Genomic DNA, 16,176 nt, shown 5'->3' on the forward strand with positions numbered 1-16,176 from the left:
GCTTAACAGCACTAAAAACAGAAAAAAATATAAATTATTAAAAATTTTAATTAAATAAAACAGAGATAAGATCATTAAAAGTGCAGAAGCAAGAAGAAGAAGAAAAAAAAGAAAAGCACACATGGTTATACAGAAAAGTATAATTGAGCAGCGACAAGTCAAAGGCCTGCCTGAATAAAAAAATGTCTTTAACTGCTTCATAAAAACACCACAGGAGTCGACAGCTCAGCTCATTCCACAGCTTTGGCTCCAGAGCTTCAACTGCCCAGTCACCAGGGAGCTCGGTGTGTGGGACCGCGAGCAGCTTTTGTTGGCCAGAACTCAGCGCACTTGAATTTGGACTCATTATTTAACCTAAAAACATTTTCTGTGGGTTAATCGTCTTTTACTGTGATAAACTCTTCCTCCATTTGTTAAGCAGATTTATTGCAAACTTGAACAGCAGGATGATACTTTGAAAGTCTTTGTTTTACAAATGAAGATCAAACTATAATATAATTTCCAGAGCAACACAGCCACGATGGTTAAATAAATTAACTAATGACATAAATTGCCCAGTTAGTTATCCTGTTCGAGCGATTTGTGTTGTCTTGGTACATCATTTGAACATGAGTGGATTTGACTGTAATTAGATCTCCGTATTCCCTTGAATTACTGCTGTTAATTAATTTGATGATGTTTTTGACAGTTTAAGCTTCATTATTTCAGCGAGAAAGCAAACCCACACTGATAGCCTCATTTACATATTTCATAAATGCAACTGCAAAAACTTTTGTGTTTCCCTCCGTCTGCGCAGATTAATGCGACTTTGAGGATCCCTTGTGAATAATGACGCCACTTTTAATGACAACTGCTGGTTATGGGGTGTTGCCTTCACTCACAATCAGCGATCTTAGAGACGACTTCCTCTGTGATGATGAGCAGCATCATTTAAAATGGTGGAAGAGAAGCAGCTCCACACGTCGCTTTGTCGTTCGTTGTTGCTGTGTGAATTTACTGTATTCATGTCAATCATTTGTGTTGAAATTGTGTCAAACTGCATTAAAAAATAAACTCCATCAATCATGGTTTTAGGCAGAAATGAGTGTTTTGGGTGTCCATCCAAAAAATCTGAGCGTCCAAATGTATTTGGTCGGCGATTAGTACTTCTTAACAGTAATATATTTCCTTTTCTCCTTGATATTTTTGATGATGAATCCTATGTACTTTATTGCTTTGTTTCAAAGTTGTCTTTTTTTCTTTTAAGTAATAGCTTCTTTTCATTGGTGATGGTTTTCACTTGTACCTGTACCTGTACCTGTACCTGTACTTGTACCTGTACTTGTACCTGACTCAACTCACTCCAAACTTCACTCCATGTACTTGTTTCCTCCTCCTGTAGTTTCACATTACTTCTATTTGCACCCTAAACTGAGCAGCTGTAGAATCTGAACCGTGAAATAGTTTCTATTCTCCTCTTCTTAGTTTTTAATAGAACATTAGATCTTATATGTTCTCTGCAGGCCTCCTTTAGCTCAGTCCAACACTTTAGAACGTCACAGTCACACATAAACTGGTGATGGAACAAACATGATTGCCAATACTTATATCAAAATCAGCATTTTCAACAACGTATGTCAACATTTTTGGAAATGAAAAATTAGATGGATCATAGGTCTATAGAATTCATCCCACCTGTGTGGATTCTGCCGGTAGAATCTCTCATCATCTTGGAGAAGAAAGTCCTGCAAATTCCTCCTCACTGCTTCAGCATTCAGTCAGAGAATTATGAACCAATCAGAGGCTGCCTTTCAAAACGTATAGACCACATGGTATCAATTGACCAATCATGTTGCTCGTTACTGGGCGGAATACAAACCAGAAGTCAGTTGCGAGTTGAGTACTTGAGACAATAATTTGCTATATTTCATAAAAAAAGATGGATTAAGACAAAATTAGACGGTGACAAGTCGTGATGGACATTATTCACATCTTTCAGAGGCTTTGAGCAACACACCCACTATTTTTTTGGCCGTATTTTCCAGAAATTGGCCGTCCAAATGACGGCTGGACGGCTGGCTGCCTAAAAACATGCCACCAATGCAGGTTACAGTAACATGGCCTTAAACTCATTACATGTATTTTCTCGTGAACCAATTTCAGTTCTTTTTTAAACTGAGGCCAAGGACACGTCCTCATTCAGACCAGCTGGCAGCTGTTTATCTGTCTTATTCAGGAATCGTATAAGCGGCCACCGGCCACTGAGGCGTTTGTTGTCAGCTGATGTGCTCATTTACAGAAAACAGCAGCGAGAACAAGAGCCAACATGGTGATGAAGGGAGAAGAGCAGAGAACGAGGGAGAGCCTGTACTTTTGGTAGAGCGAGGACAGGTAGGTGATGTTTTTCTTTCACAAAAACTGTTAAAACTTCCTTTAATCATGTGTAGAGATGATGGGTATTAGACAAAAGCAATTAGAGAGCAAGTAATCGACAGTATTTCTATTTGCCAGGTAATTAATTCAGCCAGTTTTTGGTTCTATCAAGTGTTTTGACACCCTTTTGGGCAGAAAAGTAATGTTTGACAGTGTAGTACTGCTTATCGTCTGCAAACAATCACACATTTAGTCAAACTCCTTGTGCAGAACTTAATTTTATCAAGCACCGGACATTTTAACTGTGTGTATGTACATATAATACACCACTCTCCTGCATTTCAACATTTCTAACCAAGTCATTTACATATAATACTGACGACTGCCTCACACTGCTGCTTTAACTACTCCCACATGTTGGTGATTAATTAAACCCACTGGATTACGACTGACTTGTTTTTGTGAGTCTGAGCTTAAAATTCTCTGGATAAGATTTGAGCTCATCAGAACCCCAGTGGAACATCCAGCAGTGTTAAGATGTTCATTTCACAGACTTCGGTTCCTTTTTTTTTTGGTGAATTTGGCAACAATGGCGCCATATTTTGTCCTCGGCTCCAGTGAAGAATGTTTTGGAGAGGTTTTAAGCAGGGAGAAATGCCTCTCACTTGTTTTGCCATCAGAGAAACACCAGCAGAGGCTCATGAGTTTTGTATGAGGAAAGCTGCAGTTAGTCACACTGGTAAACTCACCACGCTTGTTTTTAACTTTGCTTCTCTAAAACTTGTATGAAGGCTAATATAGAACTGCTCTCGCTTATAAAACACGATTTTCACTCCATCAGCAGCCTGAAAACAGTTCAAATGACCAGACTTGGTATTTACTTCCATGCCTGATCACATAACTTTGGAAGGAAGTTGGGTTTTCAGTGTCTTGACCTCAGACAACCTGCATTTGGAGATGAGCATCAACCATTATTTGAGAAACAAATACTAACTACGGAGAAATATGTGGAGCTGTTTGGCAAGTTCAAACTACACATTTAACAGAAATAACTTAATACAATCAAAAGGTTAATTAAGAGAACAATCGTTTCAGGCCTTGTTTTACAATTATGGCTAAAATGGGACATTTCATGCGATGAATTCTGAAAAGTTTTCTGACTTGTGAAGCATGTTACATGGCAAAGCCTTCAGTGTCTCCAAGAAGTTTGAGCTTTGGCATCTATTAATAAAACTTTTCCAGACAGAAAAATATAAGAGCTGAAATCCTGGTTTGACCTTGTTAGGTCCATGTTAAGGTCCCATCAGGGCTGAGAGGCGTGTCATAAATCAATGACAGCTGGTTTTATGTTGTTTTCTACAACTTTCACACACCTCTACCAACCTATGGTTATCAGATTTATTTTTTTTTTTTTTAAACTTACATTTACTATTTGTTTGCAATTTACAATAAGGCAAACCCTATTAATACAGTGAACTTCCCCGTCCCCAACGAAGTATAAGAATTTTTTTTTTAGAACAATAAAAATTTGATGAAATCAACAACAAAAAAAGAACATAATAATAATAATAATAATAATAATAATAAAGCTTGATGACAATACGATGCTGGATATAGTATACAGTATGCCTGCTTGTATACAAATATACATGTACAAACTAATTTGAATTATAGAGGCAAATGTTGAAAACGATGAATTTCTCCGACCACATGGAAATTCTGCTCCTTCAGAGTTTCCTCCTGCTGAAGGAACTTACCAACATTTGGATCTTTTTCTTAAAAACTTACAAAAGGTCTCTAGATGTCATTAAAAACGAATTATTTCTGTTTAATAATGTCTATAATCTTTTCCATTGTCATGTTTGATGCCATTTCTTTAATCCACCTTCCAATTCGTGGTACATCAAGGTTTTTCGTTCGATTTAAATTTTACTATATTTATGAGGAGATATTTTTATTCCGAGAGCCTTAAACCAAGTTCTATATCAAACATGTAAACACTTTTCTTTTCTTGCTTGTGAGTTGTGATCAACTGGTGATCCACAACCTAGTTTTCCAGTAAGGTGACATCAGGGACTGATTTCTATGAAAAGTTTGAAACTTGTTCTAAACTAACATGGCGTCAGTCTTCTGTGGGGCTTCCTGCTGGCGGGGAGTTTTTCACCTGGCTTTAGAAGGCTGGGCGACAGCCGGCGGGATGTTGGCATGTGGCGCTGCTGCGTCAGTGTCACACGTCCACTTCACTTAACTTCCTCCTCCGTCACTGGGCAACCGTTATCAAGGTGACACTGTGGAGCTGCCACTGCCACTGCCGTACCCTCGGAGGCGTCGCCGGAGGAAGATACTGCAAGACTACAAGACTGGAAACCGAAAGAGGAGATTATGAGCTCAATATCAACAAGTTGAACAACGGCAAAGACTCTAACAACTCTTTCAAATAAGTGCTTCAGAAGAACAAAAAAGTAAAAAAAAAAAAAAGACACAATCAAATATTTCCCTCTTATTTTTTGATGAACGTAGGAGGAAACGCTGGCATCGGGCCCAAATTCCACAAAACTGATGAGTGCTGCAAAAGCTTCAACTTCGCTTGTGTCAACAACAAACATCTCTGAAGTGTGACCGATGGAGGAGACAGATGGGATTTGTCAGTCTACTAGTCAACGGTAGCAGACGCAAACACTTTTAATACTGTTCTGCCGGCGCTACTGGAGTGTGGTGGTGAAACAGCAGCGCTCTGATGTGACGTCAACAAGGTCGGAGTACAAAGAGTGAATACTGAATTCAAAACTGACAAAGAAAATAAGTGTGAAAGAATGATGTGATGCAGCAGACACACACAAAACAACCAATGTGTGTGGGTATACGTTAACCAAGAATTTCTCTGAAAATGTTGTAACTGGATATCATTCTAAGGAACACTCCTATAACCTGGGATCCAGGACATTTCCTTGTTCTCCAACACAGATCTCCTTCTACCAGCTCAGAGTCAATCACCCTCATCAAAGTGTATTGATCAAGCTCTTTTCAGGTGAAGATTAGCTGTCAATATGTGGAAGAGTATCACTTCTGTCATTTAGGGAGGCAGACAGCTAAAAAAATGCAACTTACTCAGAACTTATTTCTACTCTGAACTCTTTCTGCTGCACATTTTGTACATTTCTGCAGTCTAGATGTTTTGTTGACATTTTTCTTGCTCTGTCAGTCACATAAGGTAATAATTAAGGTTTTTCCTGTGATATTGTAGCAGCATTCTGTTGTCGTACAGTGATCTCTAGTGGTCACAGATGGTAATTTCCAGTGTGGTATATATCTTTATTTTGAACATTGGAAAAAAAGAGGGAACAATAATAATAAAACTATAAGATGATAGAATATGTTAGTACCAGTAATAATAATATGAACAAAGAGAATGAATAAAAATGGTGAATAAATACAATATTAGCATTATTAATACTCAGCACAACAATCACAACACTGATCACAACAATTATAGTAATAACCAATAAATACTCATCAATCATAATAGTGGTGAATACATTTTATAATATAAGTTCTATCTTCAAATAAGTCAAATTAACAGCAAAATTTCCTTTAATAATTTCAATTCTACTTTTCTTTTTTGTACATGTTCATGATTAAATAAAATAAAATGTAAACTTACGTGGAAAATGAGGCAGTTGTGGTTTAATCTATCGCACTGTTTTGTTCACAACTTGTATATATTTTTCTATTTGTACCTCAGCAAAACCTGAGAATTGGGTGTTATTTTCCTTGTAAGTTACCTTTAATTTTTGTGGTATTTTTTGCGATGGTACATTCAGACGTACTTAATGTCGTCTTTCACCAAAAAGCTAAATTGCTTCAAAACTTTCCTCACATTGCAGCCCAGTATCTGTTGAATGTAATCAGATGGTGGTGAGATGATGAATTTTGCAAAATGAGGGCTGAGATGACCTTGCCTGTAGACCTGAGTCCAAGTTTCATCTACCTGCAGGCGAGAAAACTTCTCCACCCGCCAACTTCAACTTCACACGCTGCCGTTCCTCCAGAGGAGAAAAGACCTTATGTGAAGAAGTTTTATCCGTCTGAATCACTCTGAAAAGAAATGAAAATGCATCTCCATACCTCCAGCTGCCCTGCAGCACACCTTCCTGATTCTGTCCCATTTCCTCACATGTGGCTGAGCTCAGCCAATCAGATGACAGCACCGCCAGTAAACGTGCACAAAGGGCTTGAAGCTCAGAACTCTGGAGGCAGAAAGTACCTTTGATGGAAAAGTGTGAGATTGATGGATCATATAAAGAGAAATAATGAAGGAAAAAATGGATCTCTACTCTTTAATTAACCAAATAACACCACAACCTTTAAAATTAATATTTATAAAAGATGGAGTCCAGGACAAAGGAAGAATTTGGACTTTCTGGTGAATAATCAGAAATAAGAGGGAGCTTCTGAGGGACGACTTTTACTTTTACTTTTTACTTTTATGGAAATGTATTAAAGGAGTCATATTCTCCATCTTTTCACCTCCTCCTCCTGTTCTCCTCCTCCTCCTGGTCTGGTCGGTCCAGAAACCTTCAGTATTCTAAGTTTCTAGCTCCTCCTTGATTTTCCTCATTTGAATTTTGCATCATAGGAGCTGCATTCAGAATCTGCTGTGTCTGTGTGAGCTGGACTGGCTCCGCCCACACATGCCCATCTTGGGAAGAGGAGGAAGTACTTCCTCACGTGGTGCCATGTGCCAGAGCAGAGCTGCCTAATTGTGGGAGGAGTCAAAGGGAGGGCCTACCTTGATTGGGATTGGCTAAACCCCCGATGACACTATATAGGGTTTGATTTCTGATTGGCTGCTTGGAGCAACACACTTTTTAAAACCTGAAACAAGCCAGGGACAGAGAGGACAGACTGTCTTCACTTCTGGGACGTCAGTCCAGGTATGGGGACAATTAGTACTGCTGGAAAACCTTTAGAAAGAGGATTTTGAATAATATGACCCTTTAATTGTATGAATGACTGGAATTGAAGTCAAGACCAAGACCAAATTAAGACTTTAAGGGACCGAGACCTTCTAGTTCTTGAGTAAGTAGTGTTGATACCGGCCTCGAGTACTACAACACTATGAATGATTTAAAAATAATAGGAAGAATAATAGAAATGGATTCTCCAACTTTCATCAAAGCATCACTTCCTTGTTTCTTCATTAATGTGACGTGACTAAATAAAAAACAATCACAAGGTGCGACAGCTACGCTCAAGCCAATCGAAAGGTGGATCAATACTCTGATAAGTGAGAATCAACAGAATTTAAATAAGCTTTGAGCTTTCATTTTCTCCCCCTTTTACTGACCGTTTATAAAGTGCAAGTACATTGATATCCTGTCCAATCTGATACCAAGTAGATCAATAGTTGGTGTTGTTGATACCGATACTTTGTACTACTTAAGCTCATGGGTTACGAGGAAGAGATTAAAAGTATTTGTCTTTCAACTCAAATTATATTTAAACACAAGAATTATCAGTGTTTTGGAATGAATCTGCACGTCACCACTCACCAGAGTCGTAGCCACCACATAGTATAGCACAGTTCAATTCAATCCAACTTTATTTATATAGCACTACACACAACACAGTCATTTCTAGGTGCTTTTAACAGAGAGAAACCCAACACACAACAGTGTTGAGAGAATGAATGTCTTCACAGAGCACAGAGCTAAACTGGGTAGATCACTGGAGGCTCATAGTGACTGAAGCTGCGTTACACATGCTGGTCACTCCATCAGTCGCCACATGGCCGACACGGCAGTCACATTCACAAGATCCCAAAATGTAGAATAAAGATGAGGGTCTGGCTGGATTAGCCGTGTGTTGACGCGCACATTTTGTGAGACAGATGGGCTTGACACAAGGATAAAAAGTTTTCTGATCTCTCTCCTCCTTTTCACTGGTGAGTAAATAGGCTGAGCAACAACAGTGTTTGATGTTTGTCCTGTCAATATGGCGTCTGCTTGATAACCACGCAGGAAGAGCATGTGTATTCCGGAGGGTAATCCTCCAATGGGATTCAAAGAAAAACAAAGCAAACCAGGAAGGAGCCACGCTGTGCTGATGATGAGGGGCAATCATGAGAGGACGGCGGCCACTTTTATTACGGGAGAGAAAGTCGGGAATCAAAGCACCTTTGAGACTTGAAACCACACACACACACACACACACACACACACACACACACACACACACACACACACACACACACACACACACACACACACACACACACACACACACACACACACACACACACACACACACACACACACCAGGACACAAAGACATGGTGAGGCAGTGTGCCTTCCTCAAATACAGCTGTGAACTTTTATTAACACAAACACACAAAGAAAGTTGTTTTGTAACCTTCACAGATCAGGAAACGTGTCAGTTAAAACCCCCTCATGGCCATTTAACGGTACTGCTACTGTTTAGGCACCTATTGCCCCATTTTATTTCTTAAATTCTGAGGCTAAACTCTGTGTTTCCTGGCTTTTATGTTTCTGGGGCTGCTGTGGTTTGGTTGGTAGAGCAAGGAGTCTCTCAGTCGCAAGGTTGCAGGTTTGATTCCACATTCCACATGACAAAGTAGCCTTGCATGGCCTTGCATGGCAGCTACCCCCACTGGCGTGTGAATGGGTGAATGTAAAGTCCTTTGGTGGCTGCCTAAGCGGTGGAGAAGTGCAATGAATATAAGTGAAATCCATTTGAATCGTGTCATATTGATCATCGATCAGGGGTGCAGACGATTCCGCAGGTTCAAAGTATTGCACAGCGAGGTAAGAATTCTCATATAGTGTAAATACAGATCAATAAATGAAGCCTGTCTCGATAAACCATCGAAACATTGATAGCTAGAGCTGCACTCGGTAGAGCGCAGACCTTCACCAACACCACATTGTTTTTGCAGAACCGAGTTAGCATTGCTAGCATGTTAGCCCTTAGCTCATACCAATGCTAACTAGGTAGCTCAGGTATCAACATCACTGTGAAACACTGAGCAGGGAGCGTCTCCATGGCAACAGATGCTGATCTCCTTTGATCCCCTCCATGCGGTGCTTCTCCCATCCACTTTGTATATGACATTTTTTTCACAGTATTTTGGGATTTATTTGGAAATGTTTAACTGTTAACATCTTAGAGTCTAATGGATTGGTCCTTGGATGATGACAAATCATCCAAGAACATTTCCTGCAATTCAGGTGAGGAGTTTTTGCAAAAAGTTGGTAAAATACTGACATGCATACAAACCATTGATTAAATAATACACGCAGACAAAAACATAATTTTATCGCCAAACTTTCGTTCAGAATTTTAAAAAACTAAGAGGATAATCAAAAGTAACTACATCATTAGTATTTATATAGGTATTTATTCATACCGGTCTACTTCCTATAAACCTGTGACTTCTTGTCCGATTCCTTCAACGGATTGTCTCGGATACAACATTAAGCAACCAATCAACCAAACTGAGGACCAACTCCAGGGAAACTCTGCAGGTCACCTTCTTGGCATTCCAGCCTCTTTGTAGTCTGCGTCCCAATGGTCCACCCGGAGTTGATTGACAGGAATTTGTATTTATTTTTACACTGTCTTTCATCGTCTGTGAACCTTGGATCACCCGGAGCCACACCCCAGAGGCTCGCTCCAAAAACTAAAGATTTTCTTTTTTTTATTGAGCAGCGAGGAATCCCATTAACCTTTAGGAGCTTTGTACTTTCTAAACTGTATTCTTGAAGCCGCCGACCAAGGTTTTGATAAGCTCTTTTCTCGGCCTTCGGAGTGTTTATCAATATGTCAAGCCATTTGAAGAATTTGCATGCTGATGAGGTCTTGGTGTTTGTGTTTTGGTTTATAATCGACACGTCTTTCTTCTCCTTGTTCGTTTCTCCTCATTGTGTTTTTATTTTCCACCTTGAGTAAGGGCATCTTGAATAGACAGAAAAGAAACTCTACATCTGCAAAGTTCTTGAGGACTTTTTTTTTTTTTTGAAAGATTCATTAATTAGTTTTAGAAATTTACTATGCTTCATTTTTAATTCCTATGTGGTATTTTCCTCCGTCACCTGGACTGCAGATTGTTGTTCACCCACCATTAGCTGGGATTCTCCCTGCGATCCTGAATTGGATAAAGTTGTATAAAACATAAGAGAATATCAAATATAACAACATGTTTGTTTTGATGATTTTAAAGCCAATAAACTTGTAAATGAGACAAATTAATTTTTAAACAAGTCATAACTCCATCACTGGACAAACACAGAGATGATCACAAACACACATATTTACACCCTCAGACATTTTACACTTTGTTTTTGTTTATTTGTCTGTAAATGAGAAACAAATAAGACCCATGTCATTTTTAAGCTAAAGCATCACAACACACGTGCTAAATGATGCACTAAAGGTCTGTCTGTATCAAAACAGGCACAACTGGAAGCTGATTTACTAACAGGACACACTGAGGCCTCGTTTACATGACAAATCAAGTGAAAACTCATCATTTTCGCATATTTGTTTTGGAAAAGTTTCGTGTTTACACTGCAACATATTTAAAATGATGTTTGTTTACATGGAAACAACAGAAAACAATGTAGTTAACATGCCAGGCCACTAGTGGGTGCTGTTTGTTTTTGTAATGAAATCACACGCACATGCAGCGGAGAACAATGAGCTCTAAACATAAACAATGTTTGGACACGGACATTCCAGTGGACAGACCAAGTTGGATTGTTATTACAGTGACTGTCAAAATAAAAGTACCAAGTCCAGGAGAATATGAACTGGGATTCATGACACCACGGAGGAAACATGGTTCTGATTGGCTCTACTGAGCATGTGTGCCACAACTATTACCACTACTATAATATAGAAATGGTGCACAGGACCAGCAGCAGCCTTTCCTCTGTGACACAGAGGCGGAGTTGAAGTGTTTTCGAAAACTTCCATCTTGGGAACCATTTTCAAAAAGTGGCGTTTTCACTTCAAAACAGTGCCTGAGAATCTGACTGAGCCACAAACCATCGCAGACTTTTGTTTTTGTGTTTACGTTAATGAACGTGAAAGATTGGATGTGTTCCAGATGAGCTGAATACAGGGAGGAATACCTGCTAAAAGACTGACGTACAAGAAGCAGTTTACACCTGAAAACATTTGGATTGTTTCAAACACATTTCAACAGTTGAGGTGAGAATCAGCTCAGCTTTCTCAGACTAACTTTTGTTTGAGATATTTTCTGTGCTGTGCCTCAAACTGACTTAATAACAAGTGACCTGTCACAATGTCTTTCTTTGCTAAATTCCAGTACATTTGCAGTGACGCTCTGACATGTGACCTACCGTCCTTCAGCAGCATGTTCACCTTCATAGCGTCACCTTTCAATTTCAACAAAACCATTTCCAACCGCTTGAAATCGAACATGCTCATGCAAGATTTTAGTCTTTTCTTCTGTTATTGGTGTTGCGTTTCTATCTCTGGTGATGCATCGAATTGACAAAATAAAATGTCTTAGAATTGAAAGTATACTAACAATGATGTTCTTCCTTGTACCTGTTGGTTTTCTCCATGCTTCATTTACAAACCCAAAAAGCACGCCCATAAGCAAAACAAAATGCTCTGTGGGTGTGACTGTGAGTGTGTCGTCTCACTCTAAAGAGACCAGGGGTGCTTCCTAATAGTCACTCCTATCTCCTTAACTATCCACCTTTCCTTAACCCTGTGGATGAGATCACGGGGTTAAGGAAAGGTGTTAGGAGGCTTCCTAAAGGAGTTAGGAAAGGTGATCATGTTTCGACAATCAGACCACACTTCCACTAGGTGGCGTAATAATAACCCGATGGTGGTGAAGGTTAGTGACGTCTGCTGTGGGGAAAAAAGTAGAAATGCGATAAAAAGTAGAATAAAGGTGGTTCCTCTCACGTTCCTCTGATGTTCTAACCTCTGATATAACGTCAAACATCTCAAGGTTTGAATATAAATCAAAGTAACAGAGGAACTAAAGGGAAACGGCTGCAGGTGAATAAAGAACCAGTCAGAGTGAGAACAGGCTGCACTACAACTGGACTTTACTGTGTTGGTTCTACAACATCCAGAACATTATTAGTTGGGATCTGGGTTCTAGATGATTTCAAGTTGTTCTAGGCAGATTATTGCTTTGGTAACTTACATGATCTGCTCCTTGTTCAGTCATCCTGAGTTTCCCTGAACGCTCCGATGAGCGGGTTCCTTTAAATGTTGTCGCCGCAAGGAATTGTGGGGGAACATGAGCTGGTCTCCTTTGGTAAAGGAACCATCAGTGGTTCCTAGGCTAAAGGAGGTTCTAAAGGAACCATCAGTGGTTGCTATGCTAAAGGAAGTTCTAAAGGAAGCATCAGTGGTTCCTAGGCTAAAGGAGGTTCTAAAGGAAGCATCAGTGGTTCCTAGGCTAAAGGAGGTTCTAAAGGAACCATCAGTGGTTGCTATGCTAAAGGAAGTTCTAAAGGAAGCATCAGTGGTTCCTAGGCTAAAGGAGGTTCTAAAGGAAGCATCAGTGGTTCCTAGGCTAAAGGAGGTTCTAAAGGAACCATCAGTGGTTGCTATGCTAAAGGAAGTTCTAAAGGAAGCATCAGTGGTTCCTAGGCTAAAGGAGGTTCTAAAGGAAGCATTGAGCCTCCTTTCCTTAGCTTAGTAAGAATTCCAACGCTCCTTATCATGGCCACCACTTAAAGACTTCTGGGGTTAAGGAGAAGTGGATAGGAAAGGAGACAGGAGGGACTATTAGGAGATAGGAAGGACTGTTAGGAGATAGGAGGAACTGTGGGGAGATAGGATGAACTATTAGGAGATAGGAAGGGCTGTTAGGAGATAGGAGGAACTGTTAGGAGATAGGAGGAACTGTTAGGAGATAGGAAGGACTGTTAGGAGATAGGATGAACTATTAGGAGATAGGAAGGACTGTTAGGAGATAGGAGGAACTGTTAGGAGATAGGAGGGACTGTTAGGAGATAGGAGGAACTGTTAGGAGATAGGAGGGACTGTTAGGAGATAGGAGGAACTGTTAGGAGACAGGAGGGACTGTTAGGAGATAGGAAGGACTGTTAGGAGATAGGAGGAACTGTTAGGAGATAGGAAGGACTGTTAGGAGATAGGAGGAACTGTTAGGAGATAGGAGGAACTGTTAGGAGACAGGAGGAACTGTTAGGAGATAGGAGGGACTGTTAGGAGATAGGAGGGACTGTTAGGAGATAGGAGGGACTGTTAGGAGATAGGAGGAACTGTTAGGAGATAGGAGGGACTGTTAGGACAAACCCTGGGAGTTTTCCCCCGGACCAAGCAGAGAAAGGCTTTTAAGCTGAACTGCCTGTTTTCAGCTTCCTGTAACTCCAAGCTGGATAAAGCAAGAAAAAAATATGGAAGGATTCATATTCTAAGATCTACATGGTTTCAGTTCCTTCTGATTAACAAAGATTTCCCGCAAATTCCTAAGAAAAAGAAAGTTGTTAAACGGCTCCCAGTGAAGTTGTTCGGAGCGGTTGACCTGGAACATCGCGTCACATGGAGAAGCAGCTCTTCTCTGACTCATGGCAGCACCATCTCAAACACCTTCCAGCTCCAGCGCATGCACAAATTAACATTTCCCTTTAATGTTTAAATCCAATTCAGCGCACACAGTTTGTGTTTGAAAGCATGACAACCATATTTAGATGTTCTGCAAAGACCTTGAAATCGAGAGCATGTTTCTGTAACTTCAGGCGATGTCACCCCCTTGTTGAGGTCGTCGAGCGTTGGGATGATGCAGCTGGATTCCTTCGAGTGTGTTAATCTGCCTCATGTACCTGCTCCATAAAATCTCATTTTGCAGTCTCTGCTGAGTAGCGTAGCCCGACTCCCCCCCCGAGTCGCCCTGCTGTGACTGTGATCACAGATATCCTCCATCTCACATATCATTAACTTCATGTCCAGTGGCAAGCATTCTTCACACAACCCCCTCCAAGGTTTAATCCAAGTCATTTTTGTAGTGTAATGTACTAATTAACCCTTCTGACCTTTAAGTTTTTCTTCTCAATTCTTAAATAACCTTAGGACTTAATTCTTCTGGCTACTTTCTTTTGTATCAGTTTGAAACCAGAGTTTGTCTTGTTCCACTTCTTTTTTCGGGAACGACTAATTCCAGGCCCGTCCAGCTCGTCGACGTGAAAACAAAGGAAGCTCAGTGGAACAACGCTGAGAAAGCGCATCACAAACTCCAGAGCTCACTTGTGGGCTCTGGAGTTTTAATTTGCATGTTCTTCCTGTGCTTTTGTAGGTTTTGTCAGGAGAACTGTGATGATGACAAATACAGAGATTAATAATATACATTTTCTTTCCACCTGTTTTGCATGAACATTGACTTCTGTCAGTCCCTAAAAGATTGGTTTTAAGATTTCATGTGAAATTTCATAGTTTTCCACTTCACATTATGAATTACTGTATTTTTAATATTAAAATCTTACTTTGTTACATAGTAGATATTTCCATGCACAGGATATTGTATGAGATACTTTAGGTTTGGAACTGTCTCATGAACAAGTTTATTTTAAATATTATATTTCTCATATTTACGTCCGCCAGAAAGACCAAAGGAGATCAGCGTCTGTTGCCATGGAGACGCTCCATGCTCAGTGTATCACACAGTGATGTAGCTACATGACTATCATGCTGGCGATGCTAACTCAGTTCCGCAAACAAATGTGGCGTTGGTGAAGATCTGCGCTCTACCGAGTGTAGCTCTAGTTTACTTTGCATACACCAGCGGTGTCGAACACAACAAGGGGCTCCGATCTCAAAGCCACCGGGCAAATTGATTTTTTGGAATTAATTTCTGAAGAGTAACAGCATCCCAATTTTAAAACTAATGACAGAGTTATCCTCAAAGCTGCACTAGTACGACTTAATGGGGTCTGACCCTGGAAAACATAATGTAGTGGAAGTTGGAACAGATCAAACTGGTTACAGAATTATGTTTGTAGAAATGACTACGAGGACTGAGCTGACACTGTTTATATATACAGGTATATATATACACACACACACACACACACACACACACACACACACACACACACACACACACACACACACACACACACACACACACACACACACACTGGTATTTCTTTAAGCCTATTTGGATTCTTTTCAAATCCTTTGATAATTAAATCAAAATCTCCACACACACACACACACACACACACACACACACACACACACACACACACACACACACAAACACACACACACACATGCATGCGCAGGCATAAATATAGACACAAACACATCACATGCCTTCTTGGGGACAGTGTTTCTGGGCTGCCTTGAAGGCTATAATTTGTGTAGAATTATTCTGTTTTGTCCTTTAAGTGGCACGTTGCATCTCTCGGGGGCCTTGGATGTGATAATAGCTGTCTCTTAATAACAATCGTTTTTCTCTTTGGCTGGGTTTTATTTTGACAAACGCCGTATCTGAAACATGCAAACAGATGTGACCTTAACCAAGCGCCCGGCAGGTTTGTGTATTCAATTAGGCTTAAAGGGAAAAGTCATTCATGCTTATTTTGAAAAGGAATGAAGAAAAAAAAAAAAGCCAATGAGACTGATTTTCTTGTCACAGCAGTAGATTCACTTAAGAGTGTCGCGGATGAGTACAAGCAACCTTCCGTGTCTCTTATTCACTTTGTTTGCTCTGAAAATGCATTTCATCAAGCTCAATCTGAGGAAGCAAACGGTCCGCGTTTTCAAATATACTAGCGTGAGGCTCCATTA

The sequence above is a fragment of the Lipophrys pholis genome, assembly GCF_963383615.2.
Source record: "Lipophrys pholis genome assembly, chromosome: 4".
NCBI lineage: Eukaryota > Metazoa > Chordata > Actinopteri > Blenniiformes > Blenniidae > Lipophrys > Lipophrys pholis.